Raw genomic sequence first — 17,375 nt, forward strand, 5'->3', positions numbered from 1 at the left:
CTGGGGATGTGGAGAACTGCACAGCATCCACTCCCCGATAGCCTGGCTCCGGGGGACGGAGTCTCACAGCCTCAGACCAGGGTGAAAAATAACAGCGTGCTCCAGGCTTGGTTCTCCCGGGTCCTACAGCATCTTTAGTTTCAAATCCATGCCTATGAGGGAGGTCATGAAAGCATCTCTCAGGAATGGGGTGGGAAAGCTGCCCCCATCCCACGCTGTGCCCAAGTGCATGGGCCGTGTCCTTCTCTGCCCCAGGGACAGCTCGTCCTCCTTGGCACGCTCAGCGTGGGAATGAAACCGGCCTCTCCCGGATGCCTCTCTGGGCTGCTCCATTCATCTAGGACAAGGGTTTGTTCCCTGGGGGATGTAGGAACCCCCCACTCCATCCAGGTGAGCCTGTAGAGACCACTCCAGCCCCAGGCAGCAAGCCAGCCCGCTAGCTCACACTGCCTGAAGTGATGGAGAGGAATCCAGAGGTGGATGCAAGGAAGGTGATAGCATAATGGGTTGGTTTTGTCGCTATTTGGTTAACAGAGCAGCCGTCTAGGTCTGCGCTCTGGGAAGCACATGGATGTTACTCGGTATGTTAAAGGTAGTCTGCAGGCTCAGGGAGGGGGGAGGGAGAGAAATCCCCCAAATGAAGATGGCTTTTCATTTCCCCATATCGACTGGTTTCAGACAGGATTATTTATATTTGACATAACAGATCACCAAGCTTGAAGGGTAGTGGGGGTGTGCTCATACTCATTAAGGTAGACAGTTTTCTGACAGAATAAATTAAAGGTAAGAGAAGGCTGCGCTTTGAGGTTCAACAGAAACAAGCAGGGAAATCAGCATGAAACCTAGGTGGTAAAATCATGCGCTTCAGTCTTTCATGATGGATGCCTGTCATTTTAGGAAACCTGGTGGATATCCCCATGTTTAGCATGCAGGCAGTGCTCCTGAGTGACCTCGTTTGGGGAAAAGTCCCCAGGATGATGGGGTTTTTAGTGATTGTATCTTGTCTTTACTGGGTAAGCATCTAAATTATCATGCTGTTAAGGGAAAACAGTCTGTGTAAACTGTGCATGACCTGAGCACCTGAACTATCCGCACACCTGTATTTAGGCTCTTGCCCCGTCGCGACAGCGTGTGTAACGGAAGGTTGTCTGCAGCCTTTTATGGCTGGTTTTCTTCTAGTCTGAAACGAGCAGAAAGGTGCATTACAGCTGTCAGTTGGTGGAAAAGGGATTTCAAACACCTTAAGGACCGTGCAGCTGTAATTAGAAGTGTAACCTCCTTCCTCTGCGTGTCAGGATTCCTGTGCGGAACGATGACGGGACCTCTTAGGGAACGGTGCCGGTGCTCAGTAGATACAAAGAACTTCAACAAAATCCCCCGCAAAGTGACTACTGATGATTTATCACCTCTCAGTACCTTGGTTCTCGGTTATGAAAGACGTGGGGATGTGAGGGGAAAGGAAGGAAACAGCATTTGCTCCTTTCTGTTTTCTTGTCAGTGAACACCGATTACAAACGCTGGCAGCTCTTAAATACCTGAGCATGAAGGAGTTGCAGAACGTTACCAGCGCCGTGGTTAGTGGCTGTACCTCTGCCGTGTTTCTCTTTGCTTTCCAGCAAAGCCTGGTAGATCAGTCTAGCTGTCATATCTCCTCCTGATCCTGTTCCATGGCAACTGCAGCAGTCCCCAAACCCTCATGTAGGTGACACAAGAGTCAAGCCCAAAGGTTTGGCCTCAGGGGCTTTGCAATCTCAGGAGAGCGTGTTCAGAAGTGGCTGAGTGACGGGGGACCTGCTCTCTGTCAGTGGCATATAGACCCAAGGCTTTCTGAAGGTATTCCCATCTCTACAGCTGAGGAGACCTGCTGACCCTACAGCCAATCCCAAGCACCCTCCTTAGGATCCTATAAAAGTTTTTCTGGGGGCCAGATACAAAGAAGTAACGGTTCTTAAAGCCCCGGGGCATTTATGCGCGGTCCAGAGAGCTTAGCTGCATCCTCCCAGGCTGAAGAAGCTGTGGCACTGACCTTTGGGCATGTCAGGATACGTTCTCAGTGCCCAGGACATGGGTCAGCGAGGGGTTTTGCAGCTGGCCAAGCTGTAAGGTATTTACATTACTCGGGGCTCTTCATTTGCCTGTGCGGTGCTTAGCTGGGTCGTGCTAGTGTAAGAAACGGGGATAACTCGGTACCTTCTCCCTCATCGTGTTCTGGTACCTGGCTGTCCTGTTGTCATGGATATGGATAAGGACATGGCCAGTGAAGAGGTGCTTGTTGCTGGCAGGGCTCCTGCAGCCACGGCTTGTGATGGGACTTACAAGATTGAAGAAGAGCAGGGAGGAGAGGTGGCAGGTGCTGAGGTTGGACTTGCAACTCGCTCCCTTTCTAATTTACACTTCTTCCCGTGGCGTCAACTGTTATCTCCTTCTGTCCTCATGATGTAATTTATTACAGTAGGCAGGATTGATTCACCCTTTGCCTGAGAAAAAAAAGCATATCTTCCAGCACCGCAGATTAGCAGAAGGATGACAAATATGTTGGGTGATGGACTCTGTTCAGACCTTCCAACCGCATTCAGATCACAGCTGAGGCCAACCCGGACGAGGCTGGGAGCTCAGGAACGTCAGCCCTGTGATCCCCGCGAGGACAGCTCTGGGCAGAGGTCAGCTGGAAAGGTTGGGGAACAAAATTAAAACTCATAATAGCATTTTGAAATATCCTGGGGCCTATTTCTCCCTGGAAAACTTAATAATGGCCATGACCCCTTAATAGCCGTTCAGGGCACCAGAGAGTGGACCTGGCTCCCGTGAACTGTGCGGTTCTCATGGTGTCTGTGTCAGACACCACGGAGGGGAGACAGGAGCAGAGCTGATTTAGGGCAAAATCTAAACACCAATAATTTTACTTCAACCTACGTGGCTGGGAGTACAGATTTCTCGCTGGTGTCAGGCGGGCAGCAGTAGGACACTGTCGGGAGATGCTGGCATCTCCCTGGGCAAGTGCTGGTGCTCCTCTTGGCAGGCCAGAGTGGAGACCAGAGGTGAGTCAGGTCTGGGGGAGTTTCGTTTACCCTCTCACTTCAGACAGACTTTTATCTTGCTTGGTGAGACAGGCACCTGTGATGGGTCAGAGTTGGTGTTCGGCTTCATTCAGAATAAATCATAAAATAAGAGAATGGTTTGGATTGGAAGGAACCTTAAAGGCCACCCAGTCCCCCCCCCTGCCATGGGCAGGGACACCTTCCACCAGACCAGGTTGCTCCGAGCCTCATCCAGCCTGGTCTTAAACATTTCCAGGGATGGGGCATCCACAACATCTCTGAGCAGCCTGTTCCAGTGCTTCAGCACCCTGTCCAGGAAGAATTTCTCCCTGATACTCAATCATCACCCCCCGCCCCCCCCCCCCCTGCCACTACAGACCCTTGTAAAAAGTCTCTCCCACCTTCCTTGTAGGCGCAGCACAAGACAGACTAAGATCACCTCCCCAAATCTGCCTGGCTACAAGGGCAGCTCAGCCCCTTCTTGCTGTCCCCTCTGCTTCTCTCCCCATCTCTTACCTCCAGGACAAAAGCCACCTGCAGCAACACACCACCCAGCCATGGCAGTTTGTGAATTTGCTGAGCTTTACTTGACAGCAACCCTCATTTTCTCTCCATCTGGAAAGTGCCTGCCCTGTGTACCTGCCCACGAGCTAGAGGGAGGGATGCAGCTCCCGCGCGGGGCTGAGCTGAAGGTGCACGCAGCCCTGCTGCCCTGGGAAACGTCTCTGTGCTCCACGGCTTTTATCAGAGAGATGGAAACTTGTCACATTCTCTCTGCAACAATATCTGACATTATCCAAGCAATTTGCCTTTGGTGTGTTTCCAGAAATAGTTGGGCCTACAGTAGACACGGGTGACATCTGGATGCATTGCTGGTGAGTTCAGAAACGTTCAGTAAACAAGACAGGATCTATTGTTTAAAGGTTATTTCAAAAGACTCCTAGGGACTTATCTGGACAGGCAATAGGGAAAACCTTAATGGCAGTGTGATAATTGCCATTTCTGAAGGACACTTTAGAGGAAAGTCACCAGAAACCCAAAAGCAAGTCTCAGTCCGTCCTCACCCAGCCAGAGACCCGATCCAATCTGAAAACGTAAGGAATTTTTTCTCTTTACTTCAGTGCTGGTTGGATCAAGCCCAGGAAATGTACATCTGGCTGTGGGAAGAGCAGGCTGGGGGGCACAGACGGGGGATGTAGGGGAGACCACCAGCAGTTCAACAATAAAAAAAGTCTCAGATGAGCATAATAGGGCAGCAGGATTCAGATCAGCAGGGAGAGTGAGAGAAGGAGTCCTCCCCAGGGCTCTGAAAAGAAAATAGATGTCATTAGCAGCGGGTAAAGCATCCACCCCTGAGCACCTGGGATGAGGGCGGGAGGCTCTGTGGGGAGAGGGGGGCTGGCAAGGTCTGCCAGCACTCGGAGGGCTGAGCGAGGCTGCTGGGGGAGACACTCTGCAGCCCACATCTTTATTCAGCATGTGCTCCTTAGAAAAAAGAAAACAGAAGAAAAAGAAGGGTGAGTGAATTTTTGGCAGAGGCAAAGTGCCAGCCGTCATCCCCTTCCCATGCCCAGGTGACAGCGAAGCTGCTCACATGTGGCAGGAGGGAAAGATGTGGCTTTGCTGTCACTCACACCAGCCTTACATCTGCATGTGCTCCTGGCATGAATCACTCCTGGCTTTTTACCTTCACCCCAGGGCAAACAGAATTAATCCTCACCCTTCATTCCATGCCCCTCGGAGAGCTGCGATGGGCAGGAAATCACGTTGCAGTCTCTGACATCTTTCTTTCAGTTTTGCCACTGATTTTCTCTGAGGGGAGGTGAGACAGAGTGAGATGAGGGGATGCCCGTGGAGTCCCGGAGCTGGCCGGAGTGCTCTGGCTGCAGCTGGACGATCCCATCCCAGGCTCTGGCTCCAGCCCCCCCTCTGCCTCATCCGCTGCTGCTGGAGGCTGTGTCAGCGCTGCAGAGGAGGCCTGGCAGTGGGTGCAGGCAGGGAGCTGCTCAGAGATGCTCAGAGCCCACACACCCCAGCCTGACGCTCTCTAGCTGCCTTCTCCCTTCTGTTCGTCTGCTGGTGCCCCAGTCCTGCCCTCCTGCGGGTCAGTCACCCAGACACCAGTTACAAAACCCTCGGCGGTGAGAAGCTGCCAGCCTGAAAAATAGGTTTGGGTAAAAAAGCTTGTAGGTTGGGTTTTGGTTCTTTTTTTTTAAATTGCCACTAAACTCCACCTTAGGCTCTTCCAAGGCGGCACTGGTTGGTCTCACTTGGGCAGGGGATAAAGGAGATGATCTTGCCAGGTGGGGGACGAAGCCCTCCGCACTGCCAGCTTTAGGTATCGCTTTGAGGCCACGCTGTGGCTTTTCTCTGGGTACAAGTTCATCACAGGGTCTGAGCCGCAGAAGCTCATAAGCTCATTACGTTGGGGGAATTGCGAGCGGTGGGCGCACCACACAGCTGGGATTTCTTTCCTTTCTGCTGGAGGGGACTCTTAGCAAACTGGGAGGAAAAGTCCTTTGTGGTTTCAGATTTTTTTCCTGTGCAGAGCGGTCCCTTGTTCCTCAGCTGCCTGCAAATCTGGGCTGGACCGTAATGCAAAAGTGGCTTCTTGCAGCTCTGCCTGTTCGCTCGTACCTGCGAGGCTGGCGTCAGTCAGAGCCAGACGGTCCCTCGCTCACGGAGAGTTTCGGACGGTTCGAGGTTAAAGGGAAAAACACATCAGCGTTAATGAAAGTGGCTGCCTGGGGGAACAAAAATACCCAGATTGCTGGGTGATGTGGCTGCTTTGAAGCCCTCTGGGGACTGCCACAGCCCTGTGACTGATTCAGAGGCCGTTGTCTCCCCCCGTTCCCCCCAGCTCGGGTCACTTCAACTGAAGCAGATCAAAATGTCTCGAGATTCAAAGGCTCATAAAGCAGCACTGATCACAGCACAGAGATGTCTTGGACTTTGTTGTGAGAGATGATCCACGGGCTCCAGCGAAGCGGGTGTTTGCTGTGACGATGCCTGGAGACAGAGGAGTTCACAGGCAAGTGCCAGCCGAGTGCCCGACGCGGCTGCGTTAGCGTGTAAATCCCAGCTCTGCTAAAACATCCACTCACAGGCCCCGTTTCCTGTGAGAAAAATAACTTACCTGCAAATAGCTTTGCTCATTTTTGTTCCCAACACTCCACCTTTGCTCCTCTGGGTTGTTTGCTTTTTGTCCCCTAGGAACTAATACGGTATTTTCCAAGGTGGCTGGCAGGGACGGCAGTCCCAGCACCGAGCTCCTGTTCCCAAGCCTCCCCCCTTTCAGCGGAGGATGTTGCCTGGGCTCTGCCATGCGGTTTACATCTGGATTCCCTTCGCTCTCAGAGTGGATTTGTTTTCAGACCTGTCGAGGATCTTCCCCCCGAGCTTTGACAAACCATTAACTCTCCTTTTTGTAGCCTGCCTTGAAGATTAGAGTGTGTGTGGTGCAGGGAGGCTCTCCCTGACGGCTGGCACCTCGCATTGTCCCCACAGGCATCGATACTCCTGGTTTCCCACCTCTGTGGGGTCCGGCCCCACTGCCAGCCCCTGGCTCTGCAGCAACTCCTCACTGTAGGATGGATCAGAGGGTACAGATCAGGTTTGCTTAAGAAAAACCTCACCCAACCTCAAATACTTAAACTGATTGACAGTCAGTAGCGGCTCTCCTTTGATGCAAATAAATAATTGCTGCAATTTGGCTCCGCTGTTAGTTGGGCTGTAGAAAGCAACCGCAGAACAACAGCGTGTACGTTGTCACTCTTCAGTTAACACAGTATACGTGACTTTCATAGCAACACATGATGCCTTTTGTGGCAATTCAAGCTAAACTCCCCCCCCACAGGGGGAAAATATAGTATCGAGGTTGCCAGAGGCTGAGTTCTGAGCAAGTGCTGCGGGAGGGTGGCCTGGGAATGCATGTCCTCACTGCTGGGCATCTCTCCCTGTCTCCTCTGCAAGCCGGGGCAAGCAGGGATTTACAGGGATGCAATTTATAAGGCTCTCCTGTGGAAAGGAGAAGGAGGCGTCTTGGTTTGATTGGTGTCGCCTGCTGGGTAGCTAAGCCCTGGAAAGATTAGTGATGGGATCTGGGGAAAAATAGCTGTGCTGCGAGAGTGGGAGTGGAGTTGGGAGGGGACGGATAATAAGTGTTGATTTGGGCTTGCTGTTAGGCGAATTTTGTGGTTTTATTGTTATATTACATGAAGGAGGGGCCGGGGGAATAATTCAAACTTATATCTGTCCTGTGGGTTTCCTTTGCGACTCCTTTCCTTGTACAAACAGGTATGCAAAATGCTCCTGAGAGCTTGTCCCTGGACGAGAGTGGGGCCAGATCACCCTCCCAGTACATCCAAATGCACTAAAGCACTGGAAAGGTGTTTCTCAAACCCCTTCAGGTGACCTCTCCATCTGTCACCAAAGCCATTTTCCCATTGCACTGGGGCTGAAGATGAACCCGGAGAAGGGCAGCTCTGGTCTGCAGCTCCAGGTGCTGGCGGAGCTTGCACCGTCTCGGGCAGAAGATTTAGAGCATTTGGCACCTCGAGGACATGAACCCCCCCGTGCCTAATTCTGGGCTGTGAGCAGTGCTGGAGGTGCTCACCGTGCAGGCTGATCTGCAGACGGGATTTCACCCCAGGGCTCCCACATCTCCACGGCTGCTCCAACCCGTGCTTGTGAGTGGGATGAGCCCGGCTGCTCTTTGCAGTGGAGGCCTGCGGGTATCCCCTCTGGCCAGCCTGGATGTGACATCCTGTGGGCAGGCATACCCCCTGAGAAAAAGACAAGCATAATATTTATGTAATTAATATAAGACAATACCAGCTGGCTTTTTCTGATTCGCAACAGTTTAGCATTACTGACTTCCCAAGAGTTATTCCTGATGCTCACGGTAGCTCGTGGGAGCAGATCCAGCCCACAGAAAGTGGGGTTTTCTTGGTTGTACATATTTTCTCTTGTGTTTCTGGCATCACATCTTTGTTTTTGTTGTATTTTTAAATGAAACCACATAGGTTACAGAAAACACAAGACTGTGATACTGGTTTCTGAGAAACCAAGCACTGATTTTACTTTCTTTCCGATACCTTTGTAAATATTATGTTACGTTGCTGAATTGTAAGATTGGCAGACAAAGGGTTGGTCTTTAAAATATTGTCTGTCTGGATTGGTAGTAAGTAGAAAGCCTGACTATGGCTGGGTTATGGCAGTGCTGTTGACTGCGCAGGATTAGAGTTGCCCAGACTCAGAAAGACATAATGCCAGCACGCTGTTGCTGTAGCCAGTGCTTGAGTTTTGGGATTTCCAAAACCGAATACAGATGAGAACATTTGCAGGAACTGGAATAGAAGTGCTGTGCTTGATACGGATGCTAACATTGCCATGTAACCCAAACATCACAACCTTGTGCGATTTCATGATATCCCAATTAAACCAGCCAGAAGCAGAACTGAAGCATCCTGTGGTCACAGCAGAACTTCCTGGGCTCCCGTGTGCTGCCTGCTCTCTCTGCTGTCAAGCCCAGGAGCAGTGGCAGTCAGATCGCAGGGTGTTTTATTCTACAGGCCCGTGGCTTGAATGAATGTATTCCCAGTTCCCGGAGGAGACCTGGGGTGTGTTAGCCTTGCGAGGGGCATCTCCTGCAGGCAGAGCTCCATTGCTATTCCCACACCTGTGTTTCGATGGGTTCTAGTCTGCTAACCAGGCCCAGGGCAGTGAAGATGCTCACGTTTGCAGGTCTGGGCTTTGTAAGACTTAAACTTACTGCTTAAGGAGGTTTCTGTATGGTTTACCTCTGAGACGGGATCTTAATGAAGCGCTGGCTGCGGTACTACAGCATCAGCGTGGCCCGGGCGATGCCTGCAGAGCTCAGAAAATCACCGTAGGTTCGGTGAAAGGTTTTGTGGCTTTGATTATGGGTTCCCAGTTCACCCCAGCTGCAAGGTTAGCCCTGGGGCAGAAAGTGGTATTTAACAGTAAAACATCCCTACTTCCAACTTCGGGTGTTGTAGCAAAGTGAGCTCACCATGCAAGGTGAAACTCAGTCAGGATTCCAGGGTGGAGTGGGGCAGCGCTGGGGTGTGAGTCTGCCCCTGCTTTCCAGGATGGATGGAGGCATTTCTGCATGCACATCTCTAGGGGGTTACGTGATCTGGCCCCCCGGGGCTGTGGGAAGCACAGCCCATCCCACAGCAAGTCCAGCTGCTGTTGGAACCCTGGCCTGGCCATCCTTCAGCAAGGCCAAATGCTCAGGGGTGATTCAGGGCGCTGGGCTAGGGCTGGTGTTCAACGAGAAGGTACTTGGCATTCTCTGGTCCTTGGCGGTGCTGCAGGTCGAGCACCGTTTAAGGGAGGAAACTGCCGCCAGCTGGGGAAGATGCCGGCACTGATCTGCTGCAGAGCGGAGGAGCGCAGAGCCTGACACGTGCAGGCATCAAACAGCAGGAACGGTGCGAGCACCCTGCCCCACCAGCCTCTCCTGCCTCAGTTTCCCTTGTTGTGTCTCCTGGGGATGGCGAGACGGTGGCAGAGCGTGCGTGCGGGGTGCACAAACCACCGCCTCCTCTCACGGGCCCCTCCAGCACCAAGGGGTCATTTCAAAGGCAGGGTTGCGTCGTCCTAGTGCTGACGCTAGGCAAAAAGATCCATCACATGTGTTTTGATTTCTGAAAGATGCTGTCCCTGGGAACAGTCGATATTTCAAACATTTGATCCCAGCAGCCCACACGGTTTTGAGCAGAGCAATTTGTGAGAAGGTTTTCTCTGTTTCTTTATTCGCCTAATGACGGTTTTCAGCTGAGCTGTGTGAATTGCTTTATCTTTTCCGCTCCTTTGCCTATGATTTTTGTTGTTGTGGGGTTTTTTCTTTCGCTGAGTTAAATCTTGCCCTCTCTCCCAGGAAAAGCTGTAACAGAATTAAGGTGAGGGCAAAAAGGAAAATTTACTGGAACCAGTTCAGTGTAAGTTGCCAAGAATCTGAAAATTACCCTCTCAGACGGGCCTGTATTAATTCCCCTGATGCAGCAATGATAAATCCCTATTAAAAAGGATAACATCAGGAGATTTTACTGCCTGTAGGAAAACTCCTGGTCACAAGCTATGAGGAAGCCCACTGCCCTCTTGTCCATGACCAGAGCAGTTTGCAAGCGTGCGTGCCCTTCCCCTTGAGCCGTGATGCTGACACCGGCCCGAAGCGCGTGACGTTGCGTTGTACAGGGCATGGGTACGAAGAAAGTCAAACCCCACGTCCCCAGGGCCTGTGGGCAGGGACTCTGCATTGGCAGCAGCACTAAATCTCGGCAGATTCACTCTTTATGCCAGCTTCCCATCGCTCTGGGAGTCCACCCCGGGAGCAGCACGCAGACTGCAATTTCTGTTTCTGACTCCTGACCCTGTCGAGCGGCACGAGGGTGCGTGTCATGCTCGCTGTGCTAATGAGAGGGGGGCTGTGAGGGCTCCTTCGCACCCCACCTGCAAATGCAACTCGTGCCCCATACAAGCTATGGGTCGGGCAGGGCAGGGAGCGCAGCAGCCTCCCTTGCCAGTCCTTTAGGTGTTATTTCCCAAGTCCCTGAGCTCTCTCTCCCCTCTCCACTTTATTCGTGCACCCTGCTACCTTGCTGGGCTGGAGTGGGAAAAACACTCTGCTTGCTTCTCGTTATTATGGGTTGAGCTGGAGCCTTTGACAGAGCAATGTAAAGCTGTAGCTATGGAAACTCCCAACCCTTTTTTGTGATTTTTGCTTTTTTTAAGGCAGCAACGTATATCTCTTTGGAGATCCCAGGTGGGGCTGCTGGCTGCCCCCAGGCTTGAGGGCCCACACCTGGGAGATGCTGGGTGGTCCCAGGCAGCATCTGTGAGTCACCCGGGGTCACGCAGCAGGAGAAGCACAGACCCAGGTCACACTGTGGGGTCTGTGTCCCAAGGGCAGGGGACCCGGGACTGGTGAGGAATAAATGGGTTGCACAGAGAGCCGGAGCCCAGGGCAGCTCAGGAAATAGCATGTGACAGCGGGGTCCTGGGGGGGCAGTCTGGGGCTGATGGAGGTGTCCCTGGCCATCAGCCACCCACCCACAGCTGGGGCTGGGGGGGAAGGGCAGAAGTGGGCTGGTCCTCCTCCAGCAGATGGATGGAGGGTGGTCCCTGGGGCTCCAGGTTGTTTCATTTAACGAGCACCAAGGAAACCCACCCCAGCACATATGGGGCTGGGAATCCTGAGCAAATGAGAGCAAGTGGTGCAGCTCACAAAGACTTTAATCTGCTGAGGATCTTCCCATCCCACGGAGCTGTGTTCATACCTCTTGGAAATTCAAAGCTGTCGGATTTACTGCTTGCTGGATAAGTACACGGTACGTGTCCTTCCTTCCCAAGCCCCTGATCAGTGGCTCAGCTGCCTCTCGGGACATCTGCAGGGCCAGCAGCTCAGGTGTGGGGACTCATCCTTCCCAACCAGCCGGGGGGTGGAAGGAGAGCAGAGCTGATCCCAGCTCGCTGCTTACTCAGTGCCTAGCCTGGGGGAAGCCACCTTAGTCTGAAAACGGGGTAATATTTGATAGATTTCCAGCAAGCAACTTCAAAAGCAGAGCCTTAACCAACGCAGGGCTCAGTTTTCCTGTCTGTAAAATGGGTATTGGCACAGCCATGCTTTCCTTTTCAGGCACGATACTGTCTCATCTGCCAGAGCCAGAGAGGAGCTGGGGTCAGAGGCCCTGGGCTGGACCAGGGCTTTAGCTCAGATGCTGGGGGTGGTGGCATCGGCTGCTGCTCTTCCCAGTGCTGTGCAGGGGGCTGTGTGGCTTTGTGGCTGCCTGAGGCAACAGCTCAAAGGTGCAAGGACAAGCTTTGAGGCACGTAGTGTTTCTGATAGCAGAGCTGACTCCGTCTGTCTTCCCCCGGCCAGTTGCTGCAGTGTCTTCCCATAAGAATGAGGCGCCGTGCAGACGCCACGGCAAGGCCGGAGCCCGCAGATCCCTGGAGCTAAAGCAGCCGCTGTTGGAAGGGCCCCTGTGAGAGCTGCTGCCCCTCTTGCTTTGCACGGCCATCAGAGGGTACCAAGACTCTCCCTCTGTGCAGTGACCCTGGCCCATAAGAGACTTGTCCCCAGGACCGTCTCTTCCCATCCACATGCTCCAGCAATCCCGTCTGAGCAAGGAAACCTGCTCTTGAGGCATGTGCCAGGAGGTGGGACAGCGGGAGGGCTGGTGTGAGCTACTGGTGTGAGGCACCAGGACCAACAGGGCTCCCTGGCTGCATCGGGCTCGTGGGGCAGCAGCAGCTGGTTTTCAGCCTGGAGAGCCTTCACTATCCAGGTGAATGGAGCAATTCTGGAAAGAGCGGCTCTTTCCAAAAGACAAACACCTTTTTTCCCCCCTTTGGTGCATCATTTCAGCAGTTTTCTGACAATTTGACTTTTTGCTCTTTCTGCTGGCACTCCAGCAGACTGTGCCTTGCCAGGGAGACTACAGGGAGCTCTCCCGTGGGACGGTGATGGAGAGGGAGCAATGCCTGCTTGGAGAACGGGGCAGGAAAAAGTACCGATCGGAAGTGAGATTTATTTTTAGTTCTCAGTATAACTAATACAAGCTTTTCAGGTTGGCCAGGGGACATTTCCAGCCTCTGAACTGCCCTGCTAGGAGAAGTCTCTGGGGTGGGTGGGTTTTCCCCACCCCCTGACTTATTTCCCACTCAGCAGTGATTGCCGGAGCTTATCTCAAGCTGCTAATACCAAACCTGCTCGCTCTGATGCTAATATCCCAGGCTGACTGAGCCATAACTCAAGAGGCTATTAAATGATGCAGGGTGGAAAGACAGCCTGTCTGTCTTTCTTTTCTCTTTCCTTTTTTTTTTTTTTCTGAAGGAGTCTAGGCTGCTTATGTATGTTTGGGATTACGGCCTGCTTTCCGGCTGAGGTATGGAAATAATTCCTGGTAGTTAAGCAGGGTATGATTGTTTGGGCAGTGAAAGGTGGGATTGGGGAGGGTTAAAACCCTCTGGTGTGATTTGACAGCAGCTCTCAAACCCTGACAGACACCAGCTGGCCGCGAGCCCCTGCTGTGACAGCTCACCCTGCCTGGGGTCAGACCCAGAGGTGAGTCCAGCAAGTCTGCACCAGTTCCTTCCTTGGGCCTGTTTTGTGGGCTTCCTTCTCCTGGCTTGATGTTGGTGCAGGGATACCCCACTGGGCAGTGCCAAGTTGCTAGAATCCCTCTCAATACCGATAGCATCCCTATCAATACCAACAGTATCCCTTCTGATGCTTTTAGGATGTGCTCTGCAGAGTTTTACAGAGGGTCAGAAGGGCAGAGCGGGGTGCGTATATCCTACTTTATTCCAGGCAATGCTGAAGTGTCCACAGACACCTTTCCTAGTCCCTTTGGGACAGAGATAGCAACACCTTCGGGATGGCCCCAGGGGCACTGGAAGGGGATGTTCCAGGGGGCAGTGCTTGCGCCATCCAAGTGATTCAGCATTTCCCTGTGCTTCCCCAGCGGCACAACTGCGCTCTGTTTAGCATCTGCAGTCGTTTAAATTCATGCCTGAAGTTGTGCTTCGTAAGCCTCAACGCCGCTTTGATGAGCTGTGCAAATATTATTTTTCATTAGGCGTGATTTGGTTGTATTAAATGACATTATTGCCTCATTATTGCAGAGCACATATTCCCTCTCGTGCGCTGCTGGGGCAGGCATCCCTCAGATCGATGCGCTTTGAAGGCAGCCTGCTTAAGTGTGCTGGAAATTCAGATGGCTCACTAAGTGCCAACCTCTGTATTAAAAATTAATGATTGTAATTGGTGGGAGGGGTTCCCTAATTGTCCCATGAATTTCTGCTTTTTTAAGCTTCAGGAAAACCCAAAATTCGAAGTGGCGGTTGCTGTATGATCTATGTCCCAAATATCCCGGGCCTCCTCCGCTGGGTTGCCGATGAGTTGCTCTCACCCGGGCAGACACCTGCACGAGGCATGAGTATGGTGTGTCCTCAGCATATGGGAAAAGCAGTGGCTTTTCTGTGAGTTTTTGGGCTGCCATGCAATATTTAACATTTTGTATTATGAAATTCTGGGGTTTAATAATACATAATACTGAGATTTTATGTTGTTATATTGGATGATGATAAGCGTAGACAGAAGGAGCAGGTCACTGTGACATTTGATTGTCCCAGTGGGATGGGAATGCCCCATCCCAGCCCGACCATCAGCACTGTTCTAGGAGCATTGGGGGAGTGTTTCTGGCTGAGTTGAGAATGGGCAGAGAGGAGCGAAACAGTCCCTGGCCCCGCAGTCCCCTGGAAGGGTTTATCATGGGTTATGAGTGATGCAAACGAGGGGGATACATCTCCATATCACCCCGATGCTCATCTTGCATCTGCCTGATCTACCTCCAGGCTTAACTCTCATTGCCAGAGCACTAAATCCAGCACAGGAGAGCACCAAGCTGGTGGCTGCGGGTGGAGAGGGCTCTCTCGCACCTCAGCTCATCACCTTTCCATGGCCATGGGGTTGTCCTCCTGCCCTCAGCCATCCCCAGGCATCCCATGAGCCCTGGTCCCCAGCACAGCCGTCCCAGCACTGCCCCAGCTGTGCCGTGCAGCACGGGAGCGTGGAGGTAGCCAGGATCCTGTTCTGCAGAGCTCAGCACTCTTCCAGCAATGTCCTATTTGCTGAATAATTTATCAGGCACAGTGTATAGATTGCCTTTGAAATGTGTTGTCTCTGGTCTGGACGTCAGTGGGAGCTGAAGGATCGGGGTCTGTCCCAGTGGGCAGGAGGGCTGGGGGTGCGGCACTGGCGGAGCATGCCACAAGCTTAGCTGGACCGTGGGCTGTGAGTTACCTCGGAAAGGGTATGGATGACCTTTGTACCTGCTCTCAGGCCACCCGGAAGGAAGGAAGGGCACGTGCTGCTTCAGGTGGGTGTGAAATGTTTTGCTCCCTGTTGTGCTTTATGGTTTGAAAGCCCACAGCAGCGTTACAGCCCGCGAGGGCCAGCCCAGCCTGGTTGCATCTCTCAGGCTGTGGAGTCCGCTCTAGTGTGCCATAGATTCACTGGGGGGGCTGCTAGCATCTCCAAGCCTTCTCCAGCACCCAGGAAGGACCTATTTGCTATGGATGAGCCTGGGAAATTCTGAGTAGAATTCATTTCCCAGTAGAATTCTGTTCTCTAAACAGGGGACATCTGGTCCTTCTGCTCATAAAACATTCCAAAGAAACTTGGACTATGGGGTCCCTGGAGACATGGGACATCCCACGCAGGAAGGGATCTACAGGCACCGAGCCCCCACCCGTCCCCTCCCCAGCCCAGATCAAGCCTGGCTGTTTCAATCCCTCCTGTTTACGCAGAGCATCAGCCCCGGGGCCAGGAGTGCTGCTGTCAGGAGGAAGAGAGAGAAAGCAAACAAAAGTGATGCAGGCCTTCTGCTTAAAGAGTTTTTCATATGGAAAGCCACGTTCTCCGCCTGTGTTTCTGGCAGCTGCCCTGTCCGCTGGCTCCGTAAATGCAAAGTCTTCTGCTGGCACGCTGCCCGGCTGTTCCTAACAGCCCGGCTCTTATTCATTGACTGGGTAGGATTACAGGAACTGGGGGAAATGCAGAAATAATGCTGTATTTGCCACCAGACTGCTTTTGGCTTCTAATTTATTTGCTGCTTTCCCACCTCCCAGGCTGGTGGCTGGGCAGTGGCTTTCCTTCACTGATGCTCTCTGGGGTTTACCCCTGGCAGAGCCGTGGCATGCACGTGGCAGCAGGTGAGCCTAAGTCAGGCTCACCCTGAAACACCGTTGCATCCCGAAGGGTTCGGATCCAGCCTGCTCTGCCCTGGCCAGGTTATTACAGTGTGATTTCTTGTTACTCCAGACCAAGGTTCTGGGTCCTGAATGCTGCCTGCACCCAGATCTGGAGCAGAAAGCGGCAGCAGCAAGACCCAGTGGCTCGGGGAAGTGGCATCTGGGACAGCCAGCATCACTCCTGTGCTCTCCCATTTCCCCAGCCTCTTCCTGAGCTCTTTTCCTTCATCATGAAGTGAGGCATGATCAGAACCGTCCGCATCAGGGTTTGTTGTTCATGGATGAGCTGGGAAATGGCTGCATTGCCCACCCAGGGCAACACCCATGGAGCTTGTGACCCTCTTTGGTGGAGGGTCAGACTCGTGCTCCCCCCATACACAGCTGCTCAACTCCCAATTTCCATGTGGGACTTAATCTTCCCATCCTGAAAGTCCACCCCTGTTGAGGTCTCTCCCTTGGCTGTTCTCCCCAGATCGACCCAACAAGCTGACCCACCGCCAGCCTTTGCTTGTTGTGCTCAGAGGAGGGTCAGAGCTGGCAGCATGGGGGTCCTGCCTGGGGGCTGTGCTGGCATGCAGAGTTGCTCCCCCCTCAAAGGTCGTTCACGTGTGCGGGAGGACACCCACGCACAGCAGCGTGGCTTGGACAGACACAGCTCAGCCAAGCAGACAGCACAGCCAGGGATGTGCTAGTGCAGAGCAGAGCCAAGACGAGGCAGGATGGTGTTAGTTCAGGACACGGTGCTGGCCTCCTCCGGTCCCAGGAAGGGTGGGGTGGGGTTTTTTCCTTTTTTCTCTCCTTTTTCCATCTTGGTCATTTGGAAGCGCAGGGCAGAGCTGATCCCTGCTCCCCTCTGCACATGTGAGGCTGCTGTGGTGGTCAGGAGAATGGCTGGGACGGGGGCCAGAGGCCTCACGCAGAAGGTTTGACCTGTCCCTCCGGAGTGGGGTGTTTTTGGCTGTGTGTTCATTCCAGTTTGTGTTATGGGGAGGTCCAAGCTCCCACCTGCTTCAGTGCTGGGGTACCAGGTGTGAGCAATCCTGCCAGCACTCAAGTCTGTGCTGCCAGTTTTTGTTTTGTACCTTGTTTGGCTATTTTGTTTAAATATCCAGCTTCTGGAGTTGGGTGAATAAGGGCAATTCCCTATTTCCTTGTTAAATAGAGGGCTGTGCTTCTGGCTGCAGGATAAGCAGGTCCCAGGACTGATGGGGGATGCAGGTAGCACAACAACAGGACAAGCTGTGAGCTGCAGGTAAGACAAGGTCTCCTTCTGCAGGCACGGTTCCAGTGGCTCCAGCTCTCCCTTTATTTGGTGCTTGCCGTGAGGGCACTTTCAGCTAGTGCAAAGGGTTTTGGGGCTACGCTGTTGAGAGGGATGGGGTAGAGTGGGACAGAAGCCCCATTCATGTGGAGTTCTGGCCTGAAGACTGTTCTTAGGACCTGTACATCACAGAAGCTGGCTTAGCTGGGTACTTGAGGGTCTCTTAATGAAACCTCAGTGTGGTCTCAGCATTCTCCCACAGCTTCTGTAGGCAGGGTCAGGCCAGTATG

The sequence above is a fragment of the Eurypyga helias genome, unplaced genomic scaffold (genome assembly GCF_000690775.1).
Source record: "Eurypyga helias isolate BGI_N326 unplaced genomic scaffold, ASM69077v1 scaffold26197, whole genome shotgun sequence".
Taxonomy (NCBI): Eukaryota; Metazoa; Chordata; class Aves; order Eurypygiformes; family Eurypygidae; genus Eurypyga; species Eurypyga helias.